The sequence below is a fragment of the Panulirus ornatus genome, chromosome 57, assembly GCF_036320965.1.
Source record: "Panulirus ornatus isolate Po-2019 chromosome 57, ASM3632096v1, whole genome shotgun sequence".
Lineage (NCBI taxonomy): Eukaryota > Metazoa > Arthropoda > Malacostraca > Decapoda > Palinuridae > Panulirus > Panulirus ornatus.
Genome location: NC_092280.1, coordinates 14,232,463 through 14,254,246, shown reverse-complemented (window position 1 = coordinate 14,254,246; position 21,784 = coordinate 14,232,463). Strand labels below are relative to the sequence as shown.

At 42.0% G+C, this 21,784-nt stretch overlaps 1 protein-coding gene across 5 annotated transcripts in view; it reads left to right on the top strand.

The window, feature by feature from the left end:
• The window catches only part of LOC139766193 (uncharacterized), a 197,098-nt gene that overhangs the window by 163,111 nt on the left and 12,203 nt on the right, over window positions 1-21,784 (top strand). The gene's annotated exons all lie outside the window — the stretch shown is intronic.

Genomic DNA, 21,784 nt, shown 5'->3' with positions numbered 1-21,784 from the left:
GGAAATACATGGTTTAAAAAGAGATATACATAAGTATACATATGTGAGTAGGAGAGATGGCCAGACAGTGTTATTGGATTACTTGTTGATTGATATATGTGTGTAGAAGAGAGACTTGGATGTTAATGTGCTAAGGGGGGCAACTAGAGGGATGTCTGATCACTATCTAGTGGAGGCGAAGGTGAAGATTTGTGGAGGTTTTCAGAGGAAAAGAGAATGTTGGGGAGAAAAGAGTGGTGAGAGTAAGTGAGCTTGGAAAGGAGACTTGTGTGAGGAAATACCAGGAGAGATTGCATGCAGAATTGCAAAAAGTGAGTGCAAATGATGTAAGGGGATTGGGGGAGGAATGAGATGTATTTAGGGAAGCAGTGATTGTTTATGGAAAAGATGCTTGTGGCATGAGAAAGGTGGATGTTGGGTAGATTAGAAAGGTTAGTGAATGGTGGGATGAAGTAAAATTGTTAGTGAAAGAGAAGAGAGAGGCATTTGGATGACTTTTACAGAGAAGTAAGGCAAATGACTGGGAGATGTATATAAAAGAAAGTGGCAGGAGGTTAAGATAAAGGTGCAAGAAGTGAAAAAGAGGGCAGATGAGAGTTGGGGTGAGAGAATATCATTAAATTTTCGGGAGAATAAAAAGATGGTTGTTTAATTTGTTTATAGATGGGGTTGTTAGGGAGGTGAATGCAAGGGTTTTGGAGAGAGGGGCAAGTATGCAGTCTGTTGTGGATGAGAGAGCTTGGGAAGTGAGTCAGTTGTTGTTCACTGATGATACAGCGCTGGTGGCTGATTCGTGTGAGAAACTGCAGAAGGTGGTGACTGAGTTAGGTAAAGTTTGTGAAAGAAGAAAGCTGAGAGTAAATGTGAATAAGAGCAAGGTTATTAGGTACAGTAGGGTTGAGGGACAAGTCAACTGGGAGGTAAGTTTGAATGGAGAAAAACTGGAGGAAGTGAAGTGTTTTAGATATGTGGGAGTGGATTTGGCAGCGGATGGAACCATGAAAGCGGAAGTGAGTCATAGGGTGGAGGAGGGGAGAGTAAATGTGAATAAGAGCAAGGTTATTAGGTACAGTAGGGTTGAGGGACAAGTCAACTGGGAGGTAAGTTTGAATGGAGAAAAACTGGAGGAAGTGAAGTGTTTTAGATATGTGGGAGTGGATTTGGCAGCGGATGGAATCATGAAAGCGGAAGTGAGTCATAGGGTGGGGGAGGGGGCGAAAGTTCTGAGACCGTTGAAAAATGTGTGGAAGTCGAGAATGTTATCTTGGAAAGCATAAATGGGTATGTTTGAAGGAATAGTGGTTCCGACAATGTTATATGGTTGCGAGGTGTGGGCTATAGATAGAGTTGTGCGGAGGAGGGTGGATGTGTTGGAAATGAGATGTTTGAGGACAATATGTGGTGTGAGGTGGTTTGATCGATTAAGTAATGAAAGGGTAAGAGAGATGTGTGGTAATAAAAAGAGTATGGCTGAGAGAGCAGAAGAGGATGTTTTGAAATGGTTTAGTCACATGGAGAGAATGAGTGAGGAAAGGTTGACAAAGAGGATATATGTGTCAGAGGTGCAGGGAACAAGGAGAAGTGGGAGACCAAATTGGAGGTGGAAAGATGGAGTGAAAAAGATTTTGAGTGATCAGGGCCTGAACGTGCAGAAGGGTGAAAGGCGTGCAAGGAATAGAGCGAATTGGAATGATGTGGTATACTGGGGTTGATGTGCTGTCAATGGATTGAACCAGGGCATGTGAAGCATCTTGGGTAAACCATGGAAAGTTCTGTGGGGCCTGGATGTGGAAAGGGAGCTGTGGTTTTGGTGCATTATACATGACAGCTAGAGACTGAGTTTGAACGAATGTGGCCTTTGTTGTCCTTTTCTAGTGCTACCTCACACACATCCGGGGGGAGGGGGTTGTCTTTTTGAATGTGTGGCAGTGTGGCGACAGGAATAAATAAGGGCAGACAGTATGAATTATGTACATGTGTATATATGTATATATCTGTTTGTGTATATATATGTATATGTTGAGATGTATAGGTATGTATATGTGTGGGTGTGGACGTGTATGTATATACATGTGTATGTGGGTGGGTTGGGCCATTCTTTCGTCTGTTGCCTTGCGCTACTTTGCTAACACGGGATACAGTGACAAAGTATGATAGATGAATAAATAAAAATGTTTTGGAAGGAGGTAAATAAAGTGCGTAAGACAAGAGAACACGAGAACATTGGTGTAGGGGCAAATGGGGAGGTAATAACAAGTAGTGATGAAGTGAGGAGATGGAGGGAATATTTTGAAGGTTTGTTGAATGTGTTTGATAATAGAGTGGCAGATATAGGGTGTTTTGGTCTGGGTGGTGAGCGAAGTGAGAGGGTCAGGGTGAATATTTTGGTGAACAGAGAAGAGGTAGTGAAAGTTTTGCAGAAGATGAAAGCCGGCAAGGTGGCATGTTTGGATGGTATTGCAGTGTAATTTATATATAAAAAAAAGGGTGACTATGTTGTTGATTGGTTGGTAAGGATATTCAGTGTATGTATGGATCATGGTGAAGTGCCTGAGGATTGGCAGAATGCATTCATAGTGCCATTCTTCAAAGGCAAAGGGGATAAAGGTGAGTGTTGAAACTACAGAGTATTCCTGGGAAATTATATATGAAGGTATTGATTGAGAGGGTGAAGGCATGTACAGAGTATCAGATTGGGGAAGAGCAGTGTGGTTTCAGAAGTGGTAGAGGATGTGTAGATCAAGTGTTTGCTTTGAAGAATGTATGTGTGAATTAGTTAGAAAAACAGATGGGTTTGTATGTAACATTTATTGATCTAGAGAATGCATATGATAGGGTGGATAGAGATGCTTTGTGGAATGTTTTAAGAGTATATGGTGTAGGAGGTAAGTTGCTAGAAGCAGTGACGAGTTTTTACCAAGGATGTAAGGCATGTGTATGAATAGGGAGAGAGGAAAGTGATTGGTTCCCAGTGAATGTCGTTTAGCCGTAGGGGTGCGGAATGTCTCCATGGTTGTTTAATTTGTTTATGGATGGGGTGGTTAGGGAGGTGAATGGAAGAGTTTTGGAGAGAGGGGTAAGTATGCCATCTGTTGTGGATGAGAGGGCTTGGGAAGTGAGTCAGTTGTTATTGTTTGCTGATGATACAGGGCTGGTGGCTGATTTGGGTGAGAAACTAGAAGTTGGTGACTGAGTTTGGAAAAGTGTGTGAAAGAAGAAAGTTCAGGGTAAATGTGAATAAGAGCAAGGTTATTAGGTTCAGTAGGGTTGAGGGACAAGGTAATTGGGAGGTAAGTTTGAATGGAGAAAAACTGGATGAAGTGAAGTGTTTTAGATATCTGGGAGTGGATTTAGCAGCGGATGGAACCATGGAAGCGGAAGTGAGTCACGGGTGGGGGAGGGAGTGAAGGTTCTGGAAGCATTGAAGAATGTGTGGAAGGCAAGAAGGTTATCTCAGAGAGCAGAAATTGGTATGTTTGAGGGAATAGTGACAGAGGATATATGTGTCACAGGTAGTGGGAACGAAGAGAAACTGGAGAGTAAATTGTATGTGGAAAGATGGAGTGAAAAAGATTTTGGAGGAGGGTGAAAGGCGTGCTAGGAATAGAGTGAATTAGAGTGATGTGGTATACCAGGGTCAACGTGCTGTCAGTGAATTGAACCAGGGTATGTGAAACGTTTTGGGTAAACCATGGAAAGTTTTGTGGGGCCTGGATGTGGTTCAGTCCATTGACAACATATCAGCCCGGGTATGCAACATCGTTCCACTTTACTCTACTTCTTGCACGCCTTTCACCCTCCTGTATCCTTAGGCCCCAATTGCTCAAAATCTTCACTCCATCCTTCCACATCCAATTTGGGCTCCTGCTTCTCCTTCTTCCCTCCACCTCTGAAACATATATCCTCTTTGTCAATCTTTCCTCACTCATTCTATCTGTGTCCAAACCATTTCAATACTCCCTCTTCTGCTCTCTCAACAACACTCTTTTTATTACCACACATCTCTCTTACTCTTTCTTAACTTATTCGATGAAACCACTTCACACTACATATTGTCCTCAAACATTTCATTTTTAACACATCCACCCTCCTCTGCACAACCTTATCCATAGCCCATGCCTCACAATCATATAACATTGTTGGAACCACTATTCCTTCAAACATACCCATTTATGCTCTCCAAAATAATGCTCTCGCCTTCCACACATTTTTCAACGCTCCCAGAACCTTCACTGCCTCCCTCACCCTATGACTCACTTCTGCTTCCATGATTCCATCTGCTGCTAAGTCCACTCCCAGATATCTAAAACTCTTCTTCCTCCAGTTTTTCTCCATTCAAACTTACCTCCCAATTAAGTTGTCCCTCAACCCTACTTGTTCTAGTTCACATTTACTCTCAACTTCTTTCACACACTTTACCAAACTCAGTCACCAACTTCTACAGTTTCTCCCCGAAACCGGCCACCAGTGCTGTATCATCAGCAAACAGCAGCTGACTCACTTCCCAAGGCCTCTCCTCCACAACAGATTGCATACTTGCCCCTCTCTCCAAAACTCTTCCATTCACCTTCCTAACCACCCCATCCATAAAGAAATTTAACAAACATGGAGACATCGTGCATCACTGCTGCAAACCGACATTCACTGGGAACCAATCACTTTTTTCCCTTCCTACTCATACACATGCCTTACATCCTTGGTTAAAACTTTTCACTGCTTCTAGCAACTTACCTTCCACACCATATACTTTTGAAACCTTCCACAAAGCATCTCTTTTCACACTGTCGTATGCTTTCACCAGATCTATTTTCGCCAGATCTATCTGTTTTTCTAAGTATTTGTCGCATACATTCTTTAAAGCCAGCACCTGATCCACTCATGCTCTACCACTTCTGAAACCACACTGCTCTTCCCCAATCTGATGCTCTGTACATTCCTTTACCCTCTTACTCAATACCCTCCCATACTATTTCCCTGGAATTCTCGACAAATTTATACCTCTGTAATTTGAACATTTACCTATATCCCCTTTACCTTTGTAGTACACGCGGGCACAATGCATGCATTCCACCAATCTTCGGGCACTTCATGAACCATACATACATTGAATATCTTAGCCAAACAATCAACAACACAGTCATACCCTTTTTTTTTTTTTTTTATAAATTCCACTGCAATACCCTCCAAACCCACCACATGAATCTTTTGTGCAAACCATTACTGCTTCCCTAAATACATGCCATTCCTCCCCACTCCCCGTAGTCACTTGCTCTCACCTTTTTCCATTCTACACTCAATCCCTCATGGTATTTCCTCACACAAGTCTCCTTTCCAAGCTCACTTACTCTCACCACTCTCTTCTCCTCAGCATTCTCTCTTCTTTTCTGAAAACCTCTACAAATCTTCACCTTCGCCTCCACAAGATAGTGATCAGACATCCCTCCAGCTGCCCCTCTCAGCACATTAACGTCCAAAAGTCTCTCTTTTACTCGCCTGTCAGTTAATACATAATCTAATAACATCCTCTGGCCATCTTTCCTACTCACATATGTATACTTATGTATATCTGTTTTTAATGTATGTATATCTGGTTCATGGTGAAGTGGCTAAGGATTAGCGGAATGCATGCATAGTGCCATTGGATAAAGGCAAAGGGATAAAGGTGAGTGTTCAAATTACAGAGGTATAAGTTTGTTGAGTATTCCTGGGAAATTATATGGGAGGGTATTGATTTAGAGGGTAAAGGCATGTACAGAGCATCAGACTGGGTAAGAGCAGTGTGGTTTCAGAAGTGGTAGAGGATGTGTGGATCAGATGTTTGCTTTGAAGAATGTATGATAATTACTTAGAAAAACAGATGGATTTGTATGTAGCATTTGTGGATCGGGAGAAGGCATATGATAGGGTTGATAGAGATGCTTTTTGGAAGGTAGGATTTGTATGTAGCATTTATGGATCTTGAGAAGGAATATGATAGAGTTGATAGAAATGCTTTTTGTAAGGTATGAAGAGTATATGGTATGGGAGGTAAGGTGCTAGAAGCAGTGAAAAGTTTTTCATCAAGGATGTAAGGCATGTATATGAATAGGAAAAGAGGAAAGTGATTGGTTCCCAGTGAATATCGGTTTGCGGAAGGGGTGTGATGTCTCCTTGGTTGTTTAATTTGTTTATGGATTGGATTGTTAGGGAAGTGAATGCAAGAGTTTTGGAGCAAGGGGCAATAATGCAGTCTGTTGTGGATGAGAGGGCTTGGGAAGTGAATCTGTTGTTGTTTGCGGACGATACAGGGCTAGTGGATGATTCAGGTGAGAAACTGCAGAAGTTGGTGACTGAATTTGGTAAAGTGTGTGAAAGAAGAAAGCTGAGAGTAAATATGCATAAGAGGAAGGTAATTAGTTTCAGTAGGGTTGAAGGTCAAGTTAATTGGGCGGTAAGTTTGAATGGTTGTTTAATTTATTTATGGATGGGGTTGTTAGGGAGGTGAATGCAAGAGTTTTGGAAAGAGGGGGCAAGTATGCAGTCTGTTGTGGATGAGAGAGCTTGGGAAGTGAGTCGTCGTTGTCCGCTGATGATACAGCACTGGTGGCTGATTCATGTGAGAAACTGCAGAAGCTGGTGACTGAGTTTGGTACAGTGTTTGAAAGAAGAAAGTTGAGAGTAAATGTGAATAAGAGTAAGGTTATTAGGTACAGTAGGGTTGAGGGTCAAGTGAATTGGGAGGTAAGTTTGAATGGAGAAAAACTGGAGAAAGTGAAGTGTTTTAGATATCTGGGAGTGGATCTGGCAGTGGATGGAAGCGGAAGTGAGTCATAGAGTGGGGGAGGGGGCGAAAATCCTGGGAGCCTTGAAGAATGTGTGGAAGTCGAGAACATTATCTCGGAAAGCAAAAATGGGTATGTTTGAAGGAATAGTGTTTCCAGTGATGTTGTATGGTTGCAAGGCGTGGGCTGTGGATAGAGTTGTGCGCAGGAGGGTGGATGTGCTGGAAATGAGATGTTTGAGGACAATATGTGGTGTGAAGTGGTTTGATTGAGTAAGTAATGTAAGGGTAGGAGAGACGTGTGGAAATCAAAAGAGCGTGGTTGAGAGAGCAGAGGAGGGTGTTTTGAAATGGTTTGGGCACATGGAGAGAGTGAGTGAGGAAAGATTGACCAAGAGGATATATGTGTCGGAGGTGGAGGGAACGAGGAGAAGTGGGAGACCAAATTGGAGGTGGAAAGATGGAGTGAAAAAGATTTTGAGTGATCGGGGCCTGAACATGCAGGAGGGTGAAAGGCGGGCAAGGAATAGAGTGAATTGGATTGATGTGGTATACTGGGGTCGACGTGCTGTCAATGGATTGAACCAGGGCATGTGAAGCGCCTGGGGTAAACCATGGAAAGTTCTGTGGGGCCTGGATGTGGAAAGGGAGCTGTGGTTTCAGTGCATTATTACATGACAGCTAGAGACTGAGTGTGAACGAATGGGGCCTTTGATGTCTTTTCCTAGCGCTACCTCGCACACATGAGGGGGGAGGGGGATGTTATTCCATGTGTGGCGAGGTGGCGATGGGAATAAATAAGGCAGACAGTATGAATTATGTACATGTGTATATATGTATATGTCTGTGTGTGTATATATATGTATACATTGAGATGTATAGGTATGTGTATTTGCGTGTGTGGACATGTATGTATATACATGTGTATGTGGGTGGGTTGGGCCATTTCTTTCGTCTGTTTCCTTGCGCTACCTCGCAAACGCGGGAGACAGCAACAAAGCAAAATATATATATATATATATATATATATATATATATTTTTTTTTTTTGCTTTGTCGCTGTCTCCCGCGTCTGCGAGGTAGCGCAAGGAAACAGACAAAAGAAATGGCCCAACCCACCCCCATACACATGTATATACATACGTCGACACACGCAAATATACATACCTACACAACTTTCCATGGTTTACCCCAGACGCTTCACATGCCCTGATTCAATCCACTGACAGCACGTCAACCCCGGTATACCACATCGCTCCAATTCACTCTATTCCTTGCCCTCCTTTCACCCTCCTGCATGTTCAGGCCCCGATCACACAAAATCTTTTTCACTCCATCTTTCCACCTCCAATTTGGTCTCCCTCTTCTCCTCGTTCCCTCCACCTCCGACACATATATCCTCTTGGTCAATCTTTCCTCACTCATTCTCTCCATGTGCCCAAACCATTTCAAAACACCCTCTTCTGCTCTCTCAACCACGCTCTTTTTATTTCCACACATCTCTCTTACCCTTACGTTACTTACTCGATCAAACCACCTCACACCACACAATGTCCTCAAAAACATCTCATTTCCAGCACATCCATCCTCCTGCGCACAACTCTATCCATAGCCCATGCCTCGCAACCATACAACATTGTTGGAACCACTATTCCTTCAAACATACCCATTTTTGCTTTCTGAGATAATGTTCTCGACTTCCACACATTCTTCAAGGCTCCCAGGATTTTCGCCCCCTCCCCCACCCTATGTTCCACTTCCGCTTCCATGGTTCCATCTGCTGCCAGATCCACTCCAAGATATCTAAAACACTTTACTTCCTCCAGTTTTTCTCCATTCAAACTTGCCTCCCAATTGACTTGACCCTCAACCCTACTGTACCTAATATCCTTGCTCTTATTCACATTTACTCTTAACTTTCTTCTTTCACACACTTTACCAAACTCAGTCACCAGCTTCTGCAGTTTCTCACATGAATCAGCCACCAGCGCTGTATCATCAGCGAACAACAACTGACTCACTTCCCAAGCTCTCTCATCCCCAACAGACTTCATACTTGCCCCTCTTTCCAAAACTCTTGCATTCACCTCCCTAACAACCCCATCCATAAACAAATTAAACAACCATGGAGACATCACACACCCCTGCCGCAAACCTACATTCACTGAGAACCAATCACTTTCCTCTCTTCCTACACGTACACATGCCTAACATCCTCGATAAAAACTTCTCACTGCTTTTAACAACTTGCCTATCACACCATATATTCTTAATACCTTCCACAGAGCATCTCTATCAAGTCTATCATAAGCCTTCTCCAGATCCATAAATGCTACATACAAATCCATTTGCTTTCCTAAGTATTTCTCACATACATTCTTCAAAGCAAACACCTGATCCACACATCCTCTACCACTTCTGAAACCACACTGCTCTTCCCCAATCTGATGCTCTGTACATGTCTTCACCCTCTCAATCAATACCCTCCCATATAATTTACCAGGAATACTCAACAAACTTATACCTCTGTAATTTGAGCACTCACTTTTATCCCCTTTGCCTTTGTACAATGGCACTATGCACGCATTCCGCCAATCCTCAGGCACCTCACCATGAGGTGCCTGAGGATTGTTTAATTTGTTTGTTTAATTTTGTTTAATTTGTTACATTAAATAACCTTACCAACCAGTCAATAATACAGTCACCCCCTTTTTTAATAAATTCCACTGCAATACCATCCAAACCTGCTGCCTTGCCGGCTTTCATCTTCCGCAAAGCTTTTACTACCTCTTCTCTGTTTACCAACTCATTTTCCCTAACCCTCGCACTTTGCACACCACCTCGACCAAAACACCCTATATCTGCCACTCTATCATCAAACACATTCAACAAACCTTCAAAATACTCACTCCATCTCCTTCTCACATCACCACTACTTGTTATCACCTCCCCATTTGCGCCCTTCACTGAAGTTCCCATTTGCTTACTTGTCTTACGCACTTTATTTACCTCCTTCCAGAGCATCTTTTTATTCTCCCTAAAATTTAATGATACTCTCTCACCCCAACTCTCATTTGCCCTCTTTTTCACCTTTTGCACCTTTCTCTTGACCTCCTGTCCCTTTCTTTTATACATCTCCCACTCAATTGCATTTTTTCCCTGCAAAAATCGTCCAAATGCCTCTCTCTTCTGTTTCACTAATAATCTTACATCTTCATCCCACCACTCACTACCCTTTCTAATCAACCCACCTCCCACTCTTCTCATGCCACAAGCATCTTTTGCGCAATCCATCACTGATTCCCTAAATACATCCCATTCTTCCCCCACTCCCCTTACTTCCATTGTTCTCACCTTTTTCCATTCTGTATTCAGTCTCTCCTGGTACTTCCTCACACAAGTCTCCTTCCCAAGCTCACTTACTCTCACCACCCTCTTCACCCCAACATTCACTCTTCTTTTCTGAAAACCCATACAAATCTTCACCTTAGCCTCCACAAGATAATGATCAGACATCCCTCCAGTTGCACCTCTCAGCACATTAACATCCAAAAGTCTCTCTTTCGCGCGCCTGTCAATTAACACGTAATCCAATAACGCTCTCTGGCCATCTCTCCTACTTACATACGTATACTTATGTATATCTCCCTTTTTTAACCAGGTATTCCCAATCACCAGTCCTTTTTCAGCACATAAATCTACAAGCTCTTCACCATTTCCATTTACAACACTGAACACCCCATGTATACCAATTATTCCCTCAACTGGCACATTACTCACCTTTGCATTCACATCACGCATCACTATAACCCGGTCTCGTGCATCAAAACCACTAACACACTCATTCAGCTGTTTCAGGAGTACTGCTACTCCTTCCCTTGCTCTTGTCCTCTCACTAACCCCTGACTTTACTCCCAAGACATATATATATATATATATATATATATATATATATATATATATATATATATATATATATATATATATATATATGATAGAGTTGATAGAGATGCTCTGTGGAAGGTATTAAGAATATATGGTGTGGGAGGCAAGTTTTTAGAAGCAGTGAAAAGTTTTTATCGAGGATGTAAGGCATGTGTACGTGTAGGAAGAGAGGAAAGTCATTGGTTCTCAGTGAATATAGGTTTGCGGCAGGGGTGTGTGATGTCTCCATGGTTGTTTAATTTGTTTATGGATGGGGTTGTTAGGGAGGTGAATGCAATAGTTTTGGAAAGAGGGGCAAGGATGAAGTCTGTTGGGGATGAGAGAGCTTGGGAAGTGAGTCAGTTGTTGTTCGCTGATGATACAGCGCTGGTGGCTGATTCATGTGAGAAACTGCAGAAGCTGGTGACTGAGTTTGGTAAAGTGTGTGAAAGAAGAAAGTTAAGAGTAAATGTGAATAAGAGCAAGGTTATTAGGTACAGTAGGGTTGAGGGCCAAGTCAATTGGGAGGTGAGTTTGAATGGAGAAAAACTGGAGGAAGTGAAGTGTTTTAGATATCTGGGAGTGGATCTGGCAGCGGATGGAAACATGGAAGCAGAAGTGGATCATAGGGTGGGGGAGGGGGCGAAAATTCTGGGAGCCTTGAAGAATGTGTGGAAGTCGAGAACATTATCTCGGAAAGCAAAAATGGGTATGTTTGAAGGAATAGTGGTTCCAACAATGTTGTATGGTTGTAAGGCGTGGACTATGGATAGAGTTGTGCGCAGGAGGATGGATGTGCTGGAAATGAGATGTTTGAGGACAATGTGTGGTGTGAGGTGGTTTGATCGAGTAAGTAACGTAAGGGTAAGAGAGATGTGTGGAAATAAAAAGAGCGTGGTTGAGAGAGCAGGAGAGGGTGTTTTGAAATGGTTTGGTCACATGGAGAGAATGAGTGAGGAAAGATTGACCAAGAGGATATATGTGTCGGAGGTGGAGGGAACGAGGAGAAGAGGGAGACCAAATTGGAGGTGGAAAGATGGAGTGAAAAAGATTTTGTGTGATCGGGGCCTGAACATGCAGGAGGGTGAAAGGAGGGCAAGGAATAGAGTGAATTGGGAGGCGATGTGGTATACCGGGGTTGACGTTGCTGTCAGTGGATTGAAGCGGGCATCGTGGAAGGGTCGGGGTAAAACCATGGAATAGCTGTGTACTGGTATGTATATTTGCGTGTGTGGACGTGTATGTATTTTATACAAGTGTATGGGGGGGGGGTTGGGCCATTTCTTTTGTCTGTTTCCTTGCGATACCTACTCGCAAACGCGGTGACAGCGACAAAGTATGATAAAAAAAATATTAAAAATTATATATATATATATTTTTTTTTTTTGTTTTTTTTTTTCATACTATTCGCCATTTCTCCTCGTAGGATGTTAGCGTTTCAAGAGACAGAGGACTGGGCCTTTGAGGGGATTATCGCATGGCCCCCTTCTCTGTTCCTTCTTTTGGAATAACTTAAAAAACGAGAGGGAGGGATTTCCAGCACCCGCTCTCCCTTCCCTTTTAGTCGTCCTTTTCGACACGCAGGATACGTTTGGAAGTATTCTTTCTCCCCTATCCCCAGGGTATATATAAAGTTATTATATATATTATATTATATATATATATATATATTATATATATATAGATATATTATAATTATCCCTGGGGTTGGGGAGAAAGATACTTCCCTCGTATTCCCTGCGTGTCGTAGAAGGCGACTAAAAGGGAAGGGAGCGGCGGGGGCTTGGAAAATCCCTCCCCTCTCGTTTTTTTTTCTCTTTTTTTTTTAAATTTCCAAAAGAAGGAAACAGAGAGAGGGCCAGGTGAGGATATTTCCTCAAATGCCCAGTCCTCTGTTTAACGCGACCTCGCTGTCGCGGGGGATATGGCGGATAGTATGAAAAAAAAAAAAAAATAAAAAAAAAATAAAAATATTTATATATATATATATATATATATATATATTATATATTTTATATATCTTTCTTTCTTTCAATAACTATTCGCCATTTCCCGATTAGCGATGGGTAGCGTTAAAACAGATGACTGGGCCTTTGAGGACTACCCTCACCTGGCCCATTTCTCTGTTCCTTCTTTTGGAAAATTAAAAAAAAAAAGATGGATGGGGAGGATTTGCAGCCCCCGCTCCCTCCCCTTTTAGTCGCCTTCTACGGACACGCAGGGAATAGTGGAAGTAGTCTTGCTCCCCTATCCCCAGGGATAATATATATTCTTCTTTTTCTTTCAAACTGTTCGCCATTTCCCGCATTAGCGATGGTAGCGATAAGAAATCAGAGGACTGGGCCTTTGAGGGGAAATACCATCACCTGGCCCAATTCTCTTGTTTTCCTTCTTTTGGAAAATTAAAAAAAAAAAAAAAAAAAAAAAAAAAAAAAAAAAACGAGAGGGGAGGATTTCCAGCCCCCGGCTCCTCCCCTTTTAGTACCTTTTACGACTCGCAGGAATACGTGGGAAGTATTCTTTGTCCCCTATCCCCCGGGAGAATAAATAATATATATATTTATATAATATATATATATATATATATATATATATTGATATATAAAGAATATATGGTGTGGGAGGCAAGTTGTTAGAAGCAGTGAAAAGTTTTTATCGAGGATGTAAGGCATGTGTACGTGTAGGAAGAGAGGAAAGTGATTGGTTCTCAGTGAATGTAGGTTTGCGGCAGGGGTGTGTGATGTCTCCATGGTTGTTTAATTTGTTTATGGATGGGGTTGTTAGGGAGGTGAATGCAAGAGTTTTGGAAAGAGGGGCAAGTATGAAGTCTGTTGGTGATGAGAGAGCTTGGGAAGTGAGTCAGTTGTTGTTCGCTGATGATACAGCGCTGGTGGCTGATTCATGTGAGAAACTGCAGAAGCTGGTGACTGAGTTTGGTAAAGTGTGTGAAAGAAGAAAGTTAAGAGTAAATGTGAATAAGAGCAAGGTTATTAGGTACAGTAGGGTTGAGGGTCCAAGTCAATTGGGAGGTGAGTTTGAATGGAGAAAAACTGGAGGAAGTGAAGTGTTTTAGATATCTGGGAGTGGATCTGGCAGCGGATGGAAACATGGAAGCTGAAGTGGATCATAGGGTGGGGGAGGGGGCGAAAATTCTGGGAGCCTTGAAGAATGTGTGGAAGTCGAGAACATTATCTCGGAAAGCAAAAATGGGTATGTTTGAAGGAATAGTGGTTCCAACAATGTTGTATGGTTGTAAGGCGTGGACTATGGATAGAGTTGTGCGCAGGAGGATGGATGTGCTGGAAATGAGATGTTTGAGGACAATGTGTGGTGTGAGGTGGTTTGATCGAGTAAGTAACGTAAGGGTAAGAGAGATGTGTGGAAATAAAAAGAGCGTGGTTGAGAGAGCAGGAGAGGGTGTTTTGAAATGGTTTGGTCACATGGAGAGAATGAGTGAGGAAAGATTGACCAAGAGGATATATGTGTCGGAGGTGGAGGGAACGAGGAGAAGAGGGAGACCAAATTGGAGGTGGAAAGATGGAGTGAAAAAGATTTTGTGTGATTGGGGCCTGAACATGCAGGAGGGTGAAAGGAGGGCAAAGAATAGAGTGAATTGGAGCGATGTGGTATACCGGGGTTGACGTGCTGTCAGTGGATTGAATCAGGGCATGTGTATGGGGGTGGGTTGTGCCATTTCTTTCGTCTGTTTCCTTGCGCTACCTCGTAAACGCGGGAAACAGCGACAAAGCAAAAAAAAAATATATATATATATATATATATATATATAAAAAAAAAATGTGAAGGAAAATAGTGAAATTGGAGAAAAATGTAGCTTAGACATTGAAGCTTATTGATACAGTGGTTAAATTGATGAGATCTGCTATTGACGTTTGTGTAAATAAATTATACATTTCCTTTTTTCCATAGCCAGAGGTTGAACCATTATGTGACATTCTTTTTTTCATTCATTTCAGGCTAGAAGTTTCAGTTTTCTAAATTGTTTCTTACATTTCTCATATGTATATATATGTATGTGTGTGTGTGTGTATGTGCGTATGTATCTGTGTGTGTGTGTATGTGTATATGTATATATATATGTATATTATCCCTGGGGATAGGGGTGAAAGAATACTTCCCACGTATTCCTCGCGTGTCGTAGAAAGCGACTAGAGGGGACGGGAGCGGGGGGCCAGAAATCCTCCCCTCCTTGTATTAACTTTCTAAAATGGGAAACAGAAGAAGGAGTCACGCGGGGAGTGCTCATCCTCCTCGAAGGCTCAGAGTGGGGTGCCTAAATGTGTGTGGATGTAACCAAGATGTGAAAAGAGGAGAGATAGGTAGTATGTTTGAGGAAAGGAACCTGGATGTTTTGGCTCTAAGTGAAACGAAGCTCAAGGGTAAAGGGGAAGAGTGGTTTGGGAATGTCTGGGGAGTAAAGTCAGGGGTTAGTGAGAGGACAAGAGCAAGGGAAGGAGTAGCAATACTCCTGAAACAGGAGTTGTGGGAGTATGTGATAGAGTGTAAGAAAGTAAATTCTCGATTAATATGGGTAAAACTGAAAGTTGATGGAGAGAGGTGGGTGATTATTGGTGCATATGCACCTGGGCATGAGAAGAAAGATCAAGAGAGGCAAGTGTTTTGGGAGCAGCTGAATGAGTGTGTTAGTGGTTTTGATGCACGAGACCGGGTCATAATGATGGGTGATTTGAATGCAAAGGTGAGTAATGTGGCAGTTGAGGGAATAATTGGTATACATGGGGTGTTCAGTGTTGTAAATGGAAATGGTGAAGAGCTTGTAGATTTATGTGCTGAAAAAGGACTGATGATCGGGAATACCTGGTTTAAAAAGCGAGATATACTCTCCTACTTACATAAGTATACTTATGTAAGTAGGAGAGATGGCCAGAGAGCGTTATTGGATTACGTGTTAATTGACAGGCGTGCGAAAGAGAGACTTTTGGATGTTAATGTGCTGAGAGGTGCAACTGGAGGGATGTCTGATCATTATCTTGTGGAGGCTAAGGTGAAGATTTGTATGGGTTTTCAGAAAAGAAGAGTGAATGTTAGGGTGAAGAGGGTGGTGAGAGTAAGTGAGCTTGGGAAGGAGACCTGTGTGAGGAAGTACCAGGAGAGACTGAGTACAGAATGGAAAAAGGTGAGAACAATGGAAGTAAGGGGAGTGGGGGAGGAATGGGATGTATTTAGGGAATCGGTGATGGATTGCGCAAAAGATGCTTGTGGCATGAGAAGAGTGGGAGGTGGGTTGATTAGAAAGGGTAGTGAGTGGTGGGATGAAGAAGTAAGAGTATTAGTGAAAGAGAAGAGAGAGGCATTTGGACGATTTTTGCAGGGAAAAAATGAAATTGAGTGGGAGACGTATAAAAGAAAGAGACAGGAGGTCAAGAGAAAGGTGCAAGAGGTGAAAAAAAGGGCAAATGAGAGTTGGGGTGAGAGAGTATCATTAAATTTTAGGGAGAAGAAAAAGATGTTCTGGAAGGAGGTAAATAAAGTGCGTAAGACAAGGGAGCAAATGGGAACTGCGGTGAAGGGCGCAAGTGGGGAGGTGATAACAAGTAGTGGTGATGTGAGAAGGAGATGGAGTGAGTATTTTGAAGGTTTGTTGAATGTGTTTGATGATAGAGTGGCAGATATAGGGTGTTTTGGTCGAGGTGGTGTGCAAAGTGAGAGGGTTAGGGAAAATGATTTGGTAAACAGAGAAGAGGTAGTGAAAGCTTTGCGGAAGATGAAAGCCGGCAAGGCAGCAGGTTTGAATGGTATTGCAGTGGAATTTATTAAAAAAGGGGGTGACTGTATTGTTGACTGGTTGGTAAGGTTATTTAATGTATGTATGACTCATGGTGAGGTGCCTGAGGATTGGCGGAATGTGTGCATAGTGCCATTGTACAAAGGCAAATGGGATAAGAGTGAGTGCTCAAATTACAGAGGTATAAGTTTGTTGAGTATTCCTGGTAAATTATATGGGAGGGTATTGATTGAGAGGGTGAAGGCATGTACAGAGCATCAGATTGGGGAAGAGCAGTGTGGTTTCAGAAGTGGTAGAGGATGTGTGGATCAGGTGTTTGCTTTGAAGAATGTATGTGAGAAATACTTAGAAAAGCAAATGGATTTGTATGTAGCATTTATGGATCTGGAGAAGGCATATGATAGAGTTGATAGAGATGCTCTGCGGAAGGTATTAAGAATATATGGTGTGGGAGGAAAGTTGTTAGAAGCAGTGAAAAGTTTTTATCGAGGATGTAAGGCATGTGTACGTGTAGGAAGAGAGGAAAGTGATTGGTTCTCAGTGAATGTAGGTTTGCGGCAGGGGTGTGTGATGTCTCCATGGTTGTTTAATTTGTTTATGGATGGGGTTGTTAGGGAGGTAAATGCAAGAGTTTTGGAAAGAGGGGCAAGTATGAAGTCTGTTGGGGATGAGAGAGCTTGGGAAGTGAGTCAGTTGTTGTTCGCTGATGGTACAGCGCTGGTGGCTGATTCATGTGAGAAACTGCAGAAGCTGGTGACTGAGTTTGGAAAAGTGTGTGGAAGAAGAAAGTTAAGAGTAAATGTGAATAAGAGTAAAGTTATTAGGTACAGTAGGGTTGAGGGTCAAGTCAATTGGGAGGTGAGTTTGAATGGAGAAAAACTGGAGGAAGTGAAGTGTTTTAGATATCTGGGAGTGGATCTGGCAGCGGATGGAACCATGGAAGCGGAAGTGGATCATAGGGTGGGGGAGGGGGCGAAAATTCTGGGAGCCTTGAAGAATGTGTGGAAGTCGAGAACATTATCTCGGAAAGCAAAAATGGGTATGTTTGAAGGAATAGTGGTTCCAACAATGTTATATGGTTGCGAGGCGTGGGCTATGGATAGAGTTGTGCGCAGGAGGATGGATGTGCTGGAAATGAGATGTTTGAGGACAATGTGTGGTGTGAGGTGGTTTGATCGAGTGAGTAACGTAAGGGTAAGAGAGATGTGTGGAAATAAAAAGAGCGTGGTTGAGAGAGCAGAAGAGGGTGTTTTGAAGTGGTTTGGGCACATGGAGAGGATGAGTGAGGAAAGATTGACTAAGAGGATATATGTGTCGGAGGTGGAGGGAACAAGGAGAAGAGGGAGACCAAATTGGAGGTGGAAAGATGGAGTGAAAAATATTTTGTGTGATCGGGGCCTGAACATGCAGGAGGGTGAAAGGAGGGCAAGGAATAGAGTGAATTGGAGCGATGTGGTATACCGGGGTTGACGTGCTGTCAGTGGATTGAAGCAGGGCATGTGAAGCGTCTGGGGTAAACCATGGAAAGCTGTGTAGGTATGTATATTTGCGTGTGTGGACGTATGTATATACATGTGTATGGGGGGGGGGTTGGGCCATTTCTTTCGTCTGTTTCCTTGCGCTACCTCGCAAACGCGGGAGACAGCGACAAAGTATGATAAAAAAAAATAATAAAATATATATATATATATATTTTTTTTTTTTTTTTTTTTTTTCATACTATTCGCCATTTCCCACGATAGCGAGGTAGCGTTAAGAACAGAGGACTGGGCCTTTGAGGGAATATCCTCACCTGGCCCCCTTCTCTGTTCCTTCTTTTGGAAAATTAAAAAAACGAGAGGGGAGGATTTCCAGCCCCCCGCTCCCTTCCCTTTTAGTCGCCTTCTACGACACGCAGGGAATACGTGGGAAGTATTCTTTCTCCCCTATCCCCAGGGATAAAAATATATATATATATATATATATATATATATATATATATATATATATATATATATATATATATATTTATCCCTGGGGATTGGGGAGAAAGAATACTTCCCACGTATTCCCTGCGTGTCGTAGAAGGCGACTAAAAGGGAAGGGAGCGGGGGGCTGGAAATCCTCCCCTCTCGTTTTTTTTTCTCTTTTTTTTTTAATTTTCCAAAAGAAGGAACAGAGAAGAGGGCCAGGTGAGGATATTTCCTCAAATGCCCAGTCCTCTGTTCTTAACGCTACCTCGCTGTCGCGGGAAATGGCGGATAGTATGAAAAAAAAAAAAAAAAAAAAAAAATATATATATATATATATATATATATATATATATATATATATATATATATATCTTTTCTTTCTTTCAAACTATTCGCCATTTCCCGCATTAGCGAGGTAGCGTTAAGAACAGATGACTGGGCCTTTGAGGGACTACCCTCACCTGGCCCAATTCTCTGTTCCTTCTTTTGGAAAATTAAAAAAAAAACGAGAGGGGAGGATTTGCAGCCCCCCGCTCCCTCCCCTTTTAGTCGCCTTCTACGACACGCAGGGAATACGTGGGAAGTATTCTTGCTCCCCTATCCCCAGGGATAATATATATTCTTCTTTTTCTTTCAAACTGTTCGCCATTTCCCGCATTAGCGAGGTAGCGTTAAGAACAGAGGACTGGGCCTTTGAGGGAATACCCTCACCTGGCCCAATTCTCTGTTCCTTCTTTTGGAAAATTAAAAAAAAAAAAAAAAAAAAAAAAAAAAAAAAAAAAAAAAACGAGAGGGGAGGATTTCCAGCCCCCCGCTCCCTCCCCTTTTAGTCGCCTTTTACGACACGCAGGGAATACGTGGGAAGTATTCTTTGTCCCCTATCCCCAGGGATAATAATATATATATATATATATATATATATATATATATATATATATATATATAAAGAATATATGGTGTGGGAGGCAAGTTGTTAGAAGCAGTGAAAAGTTTTTATCGAGGATGTAAGGCATGTGTACGTGTAGGAAGAGAGGAAAGTGATTGGTTCTCAGTGAATGTAGGTTTGCGGCAGGGGTGTGTGATGTCTCCATGGTTGTTTAATTTGTTTATGGTTGTGGTTGTTAGGGAGGTAAATGCAAGAGTTTTGGAAAGAGGGGCAAGTATGAAGTCTGTTGGGGATGAGAGAGCTTGGGAAGTGAGTCATTTGTTGTTCGCTGATGATACAGCGCTGGTGGCTGATTCATGTGAGAAACTGCAGAAGCTCGTGACTGAGTTTGGCAAAGTGTGTGGAAGAAGAAAGTTAAGAGTAAATGTGAATAAGAGCAAGGTTATTAGGTACAGTAGGGTTGAGGGTCAAGTCAATTGGGAGGTGAGTTTGAATGGAGAAAAACTGGAGGAAGTGAAGTGTTTTAGATATCTGGGAGTGGATCTGGCAGCGGATGGAACCATGGAAGCGGAAGTGGATCATAGAGTGGGGGAGGGGGCAAAAATTCTGGGGGCCTTGAAGAATGTGTGGAAGTTGAGAACATTATCTCAGAAAGCAAAAATGGGTATGTTTGAAGGAATAGTGGTTCCAACAATGTTGTATGGTTGCGAGGCGTGGGCTATGGATAGAGTTGTGCGCAGGAGGATGGATGTGCTGGAAATGAGATGTTTGAGGACAATGTGTGGTGTGAGGTGGTTTGATCGAGTAAGTAATGTAAGGGTAAGAGAGATGTGTGGAAATCAAAAGAGCGTGGTTGAGAGAGCAGAAGAGGGTGTTTTGAAATGATTTGGGCACATGGAGAGAATGAGTGAGGAAAGATTGACCAAGAGGATATATTTGTCGGAGGTAGAGGGAACGAGGAGAAGTGGGAGACCAAATTGGAGGTGGAGAGATGGAGTGAAAAAGATTTTGTGTGATCGGGGCCTGAACATGCAGGAGGGTGAAAGGAGGGCAAGGAATAGAATGAACTGGATCGATGTGGTATACCGGGGTTGACGTGCTGTCAGTGGATTAAATCAGGGCATGTGAAGCTTCTAGGGTAAACCATGGAAAGCTGTGTAGGTATGTATATTTGCATGTGTGGACGTATGTATATACATGTGTATGGGGGGGGGGTTGGGCCATTTCTTTCGTCTGTTTCCTTGCGCTACCTCGCAAACGCAGGAGACAGCGACAAGGAAAAAGAAAAATGTATATATATATATATATATATATATATATATATATATTTTTTTTTTTTTTTTTTTTTTTTTTTTTTTTGCCGCTGTCTCCTGCGTTTGCGAGGTAGCACAAGGAAACAGATGAAAGAAATGGCCCAACCCACCCCCATACACAAGTATATACATACGTCCACACACGCAAATATATATATATATATATATATATATATATATATATATATATATATATATATATATATATATCTTTCTTTCATACTATTCGCCATTTCCCGCATTAGCGAGGTAGCGTTAAGAACAGAGGACTGGGCCTTTGAGGGAATATCCTCACCTGGCCCCCTTCTCAGTTCCTTGTTTTGGAAAAAAAAAAAAATATATATATATATATATATCCCCAGGGATATATATATATATATATATATATATATATATATATATATATATATATATATATATATATATATATACATATATATATATATATATATATATATATATATATATATATATATATGTATATATATATATATATATATATATATATATATATATATATATATATATATATATATATATATATATATATATATATATATATTTATATTTATTTATTTATTTATTTATTATACTTTGTCGCTGTCTCCCGCGTTTGCGAGGTAGCGCAAGCAAACAGACGAAAGAAATGGCCCAACCCCCTCCCATAGACATGTATATATATACGTCCACACACGCAAATATACATACCTACACAGCTTTCCATGGTTTACCCCAGACGCTTCACATGCCTTGATTCAATCCACTGACAGCACGTCAACCCCGGTATACCACGTCACTCCAATTCACTCTATTCCTTGCCCTCCTTTCACCCTCCTGCATGTTCAGGCCCCGATCACACAAAATCTTTTTCACTCCATCTTTCCCCCTCCAATTTGGTCTCCCTCTTCTCCTCGTTCCCTCCACCTCCGACACATATATCCTCTTGGTCAATCTTTCCTCACTCATTCTCTCCATGTGCCCAAACCACTTCAAAACACCCTCTTCTGCTCTCTCAACCACGCTCTTTTTATTTCCACACATCTCTCTCACCCTTACGTTACTCACTCGATCAAACCACCTCACACCACACATTGTCCTCAAACATCTCATTTCCAGCACATCCATCCTCCTGTGCACAATACTATCCATAGCCCACGCCTCGCAACCATACAACATTGTTGGAACC